A 6,000-nucleotide genomic window follows, 5' to 3' on the forward strand; every position below is an offset into this window, starting at 1 on the left:
CAGCAGGTCTGGCAGAAGTCACCCTAACCCACCAGCCATCTCCTTGTTTTTTTCTTTGCCCTGTTTTTAAACCGTACTCCTGTATTCTCTAGTGGGACAAAAAGACAAAGTCTTTTCATCTTTAAAAGAGTTATTTAAAATGTTTATCTTTTTATTTTTAAAAGAGCTATTTAAAATGATAATCCATTATCTGCTAAAGTGTGTTTTCTATGAGTTTACCCTCAGCTGTAAGAGAAGTCTATGTACACACAGGCAATGATCAGTAGGACGAAGCTGGCTTACCAGTGCAACCCTGAAGCATTCTTGCTAACTGTTGCCCATGTCTATTGTTCCATAAATAGGGTTACTGGAGATTCATAGAACACTTATAGCAGAATCTAATGGTGTACTTAATTCAGCTGGAAATCCCCTCATACGTGTTTGTCACTGCAAATTTAAATATTGTCTAGGATATTTTCCCAACTTTTACTAAAATACAAGTTCCTATGGAACGTGCTCTAATTTACATTCTTCTCAGTTTTGAGGCAGACTTGCAATTACTTCACACACAGAATCATCATGCAGATATGATGTTATATTACATTTTCCAATATAAAAGCTTAAGATCAGCATCCTTAGAGTAACACTAAGATGCTAAAGAAATGAGTAAAATTAGAACATTCAATCTCAAGCACATTGTTCAAAACTTGGGGTTTTGTACCAGCCCTTTCTTTGTGTTAAAAATTGAGAAGCCAGAGATGTAGCTCAGTTGGTAGAGTGTTCTTCTAACAGGCTCAAAGGCCCACACATCCAAACAGATTACCATATAAGCTTGCCTTGTGGTACTTACTATTAATTACAGCACTAAGAAAGATATTGGAGAACCCAGCTGTTAAGGTTATAATCCACCAGGTCCAGATAGCTCTCTGAGTTATCTCTCACTGGGCCTTCCTTTTCTCTACCTGTCCTTAACTGGAGAGTGTCTCTAAGTACAGATGCCTGGCCTTATTTGGAAGATGACCCTGTAGAATGTTTCCTACAAGCACTGCTCTTCCCTCCGACCTGTATGATAATTAGGCACTGTGTTATGGCCAATCAGCCCTTCCCATCTATATTAGGTGCTGTGTTATGAACCCTTCCCACCTGTAACCTAAGAGCACTTATATCCCTGGAACAATAAAACGAGCTGTCTCTCTGAAGCTGACTGCTGGAGGTTCTTTCCATCATACTCATCGCTCTCCGAACCATGTCACCCCTTCTGCTCCCTTTGTTCTTTGAGGGATGGCTGCCAAAAACCCATGAGGAAAAGGGAGACCCACAAAAGCGGATGCCAGAAGATAGGAAGTTCAACATCATCCTGGACTATGTAAGAGTCCAAACCCACAGTAATCTAGAAATTCTGTCTCAGAAAGAATTAAAATAATGTAAATAAAAGTACAGAAATACAAATTCAAGTGAAAATCATGAGATGAATTTATTCTTGTCATTATTGTATGTTAAGATGGGTTTGGAAACTCCTCAGAGGTACAAACACCCTTGCTGATTGCTTCTATATCTAGAAGACAGTGTGTTTAAAGTTGCTCCTTCTGTGGAGCCCAGCACTGATAAGCAAAGCTGTTTCCTTGGAAACGTCTAAGCAACATCTGACATCTTGCTGAACATCTAAAATTCACAGTTGGTCTTTAGTAGCCAGCACCTAGACAAGCTGACTTATGAGAAGCAAGTGGCAAGCTGAGATGAGCCAATTACGGATTTACTAGTTAGAAAATCCACCCCTTTCAGTTTTCCTCTAAGACTTCTCTGGTTCAGTTTATTATCTTGGAATTTATTCAGTGCCTGAAATACAGTATTTAATATTTACACTAAAGTTTTATTTATAAAATGATACTATATTACAACTGGTTTATAGTTCTTAAAAATACAAGTTGCTGGAATGGATTTTCTCTCTATTTTTGGAATAAAGGCCAAGATCAAAATGAGCTTGTGGAGGGAAGGGTTTATTTAGCTTAGATATCCTGATCATAGTTCATCATTACGGAATACAATCAGGGCAGAAACCTGGAGACTATGACGGAATGCTGGCTAATGGCTTATTCTCCATGACTTAAGTATTTTGTTTTCTTATACTTCCCAAACCCATTTGTCCAGGAGTGGCACCACCAGTGGGCTAGTCCCCATATTAATTATTAATCAAAACAGTGCTCCCACAATGTTGCCTACAGGCTGGTTTGATGGAGGCATTTTCTCAATTCAGGTTTTCTCTTCCCAGATGACCTTGGCTTTTGTGTCAAGTAGGAAAAACTATCCAGAGCAAGGCTTAATTCCTTTAAATGTGGAAGCCAATCAGAATCCAATGAGAAGAGATTCTGAATACTATTGAAATGGACATGTATCACTGTTACTTAATCTACCTTGTCTGGTTAAAAACAAACAAACCCCTTAGGCCAGTTACAAATAGAATCATAATGTGTGCTGAGGCAAGCATTGTGTGCCAGCGTAGTACTGCCATAAGTAAGCAAAAATGTGTGCTTACCATGCTCATCAAGTGGTTCTCACATGACTTATAACCCACTGTCTCTCTTGTCATCAATATTGCTAAGCCTGTGTCAAAGGCAGTGTTCACTGCAGAGTAGATTTGCCTTTGGATAGAGCAAAGAAAAGACTGAGTGATGACTTCATGTCTGGCCAGATGGTCAGATACTTGGAACAGCAGGAGGAGTACTCAGACACTCAGAAACATAATTTTCCAAGTCTTGTTCCAGACCTGGAAGGAACTAAGAGGAATCCTTGGCCATCGTGGTTGAACAAGGCCTCTAAAGAAATCAGAGACAGACTCAATTCTAAAAGCCCTTATTTTGTAAACAATGTAATCATTAGTCCTTCCTGAACATGGACCTTACAAAGACTGAGATTTGGAGCTATTGAGTACTTATAGGAGAAGTTGCTCTCCCAGTTGGTCATAAGCATTGCTGAGCCCTTAACTCTTGGCATCTGAAAGCCTGGATTTTTACACTCCAATCAGGAGATTGGAGGATTTCACACAGGCAGTTCTAACAATCCAAATAAAGAAGACTGACAACTGATTGAAGGGTCCCCAACGAAGTATCACTCCCCAGCCAGACACCTCACAATGAAGTTCACCAGGCTGCAAGTGCTGGGCATAGATTCAGATTAACTCTCTCCCTCAGTTGTAATAACAAGGAAAACCATAAACAGTAAAAATTGTAAAACACTACATACTATTCAAAAGGATATAATTCAATTATTCCTTTTCACGTGACAATTTTCCAGATTGTTTTGGTTGTGAGGGATCATTCACTAAATCACTTTGTCAGAACTTTGTTGATGATTAAGCCCTATCTACAGACATCCCATAGATCCTTTACTAAGGCATAAACTCCTAAATATCTACTTAAACTCATATTTTGTGTTGTTGCAACATTAACATTTATTAAACAGTAATACTGCACAAAAAATTCTAAGATTCACTTTATTCCACATTTCATAGCAGGTTCATTGTTGTAAGCAGTCCCTAATGTTCCTATTTTCCCTAGTTCCTAGCACAGTGGCTGGCACTTGCTAAGTTCAAAGAAATACATGAGTAAAACGAATACAATCAATATTCAGATTCATTTGATCTTTACCATTCCATAGATGGGTCGTATAGTCTGTTAACATTTATTGAACGCTGTTGTAATTTCTCAAAACACCCTTAGGAACAATGAGGTTATTAGAATCTGTTTTACAAATAAGAATGCAGTTACAGAAAGGTAAAGTAATCTAAAATGAATACAGGGAGCAAAACGTAAATTGGGATGTGACTCTGACTGTCGCCAACTGAAATCGAGTAATAATCGTAGTTAACTCATGATCTGGAATACTGGTGCCAATGGATGAATAAAGATGCTTGAAAAAGACAGAGATCTTTGAAAAAATAATGGGTTTGTGACTAACAGACCATAAAATTTACCCCCTTTAAAGTAGAAAACTAAAGTATATACAGTGTAAATATGGTATTTCACGTATTTGTGATGTTGTTTAATTACCATCTCTACAAAATTCCATACCGTTTGTACAAAATTAATAAGAATTCCACGCCTAACTTCAATCACTTCCCTAGCCCCTGGCAATCACTAATCTAATTTTGTTTTGTATGGACTTTCCAATTTGAGGCACTTCATAGGAATGGTATCACCCAGTATGTGGTATTTACACATGGCTTCTTTCACTTAGCAAAGGGTTTCTCAGGTTCATCTATGTTACAGCACTACTATAGCTAATCTTGGTTACCAGGTTGACAGTCTTGAAAAAGGGAACTTCAATTGAGGAATTGCCTCCACCAGACTGGCATGTGACAAAGACTGTGGGGGAAATCTCTTGTTGCTGATTAATGCAGGGGGTCTCAGACCTCTATAGACAGTGTTATCCCTGAGTAGGCAGACCTGGGCTGTATAAGAAAGGTAATGAGGAGGCCAGATAAATCAAGAGAGTAAACATCCTTCCTCTAAGATCTCTGCTTCATTTTCTAACTCCAGGTTTCTGCTTTGAGTTACTGCTCTGGCTTCCATGTTGGACCATAGCATGGAATTATGAAACAAATAAACCCCTCCCTCCCCAAGTTGGTTTTGATCAGTGTCTGATCATAGCAATACAAAGCAAACTAGAACCTCATGTAGCAGTATTTCATGCCTTTTTATAACTAATTAATACCCCATTGTTTAGATATGTTGTATTTTGTTTAGCTATTTCTGTATATAATTTTAATATTTGGGAAATTATTAATAATTGTGTGAAAACTTAGGTATAAGAGTTTATGCAAACCCACATTTTCAGCTCACTTGGTCACTTACATAGAAGTGGAAGTACTAGCTCTTATAGTAGCTGTATGCTTAACACTGAGGAACAAATTATTTTCCAAAGCAAGAGTATCATTTTACAGCTCTACCAGCAAGTCCCTGTATGTCTTTATTGACAATTAGGATTGCTTATATGTTTACTGTGGTCATCCCGGTGGATTATATCACTTCTTTTTAAGCCCTAGTTTTCTCAATTATCATAGAACTATCTACTTCCTAGATTGGTTGGAACATGTATACACATCTGCGATCAAATGCCTAGCAAAATAATGTTTTCAATATGCCACTCCTAGACCTTTCTTCAACATTAAAAACAGTTTACAACAGTTCTTAGAACAGATTTGTGCCATGCATGCTTTATTTCTGCTTAGACATAGCAAGATTGACAAAACAGAAGTGACATTCCCAGGTAAAACTAGAACTATTCCAGACAAGCGACTTGAAAGAATGAAAAGAAGTCTTATCTGGTATATTGATTGCTCTATGCATAAGCAATCAGATTTTAAAGTTACAGAGACCACAGTGGGCATATATAGTTGGCCAGTTCCTTAAGTAAATGAGTTACATTTACTAGGAGATGGTAAGCACCCAACCACAAAACTACTTACACTGTTGCCATTATGATAAACATCATGCAAAGCTAGAAACTTGTAACCATGTGTTCCATAAGATGGGGTTTGGAATATAGCTACCCAGAAATTCAAAGAGAATGCAAATTCAATAGCCTCAAATGAATGTTTTTTTAGTTAATGCTCTTTGCTATCTTTTTATCTTTCCACTGTCCTGTGTAAAACAGTATAGGCCAGAGATTTGGTTCCCTTCTGAATTACTTCCCCCTCCTGCAGGTGATAAATGACTTCAAGTAATTCTTTTGCCCCTGGAGCTTCTACAATTGATTTTTGCTTGATGGTGGCTGTATAAGAGATCTCACATATTCCTATTATGTTACCAAGAATATAGCTTCTTGAGTGCCGAGAGTAGTATTTTCTCCCTCTCTACCTTGCTTCTGATCACTGGCTATGCTAATCATATGTCTGGTTACAACAGAAACAGCTGACAGGTGAAAAGATATCTCTGCTCAAGAATCAGCATCCAGGCAATGCTTGCTTTGCCTCGCCATCCAAACAGCAGTCTCCACTCATCAGGAAAAGAATGGGCCCCAGTG

The sequence above is a fragment of the Mus caroli genome, unplaced genomic scaffold (genome assembly GCF_978045245.1).
Source record: "Mus caroli unplaced genomic scaffold, Mus_caroli_1 scaffold_4, whole genome shotgun sequence".
NCBI classification, from domain to species: Eukaryota; Metazoa; Chordata; class Mammalia; order Rodentia; family Muridae; genus Mus; species Mus caroli.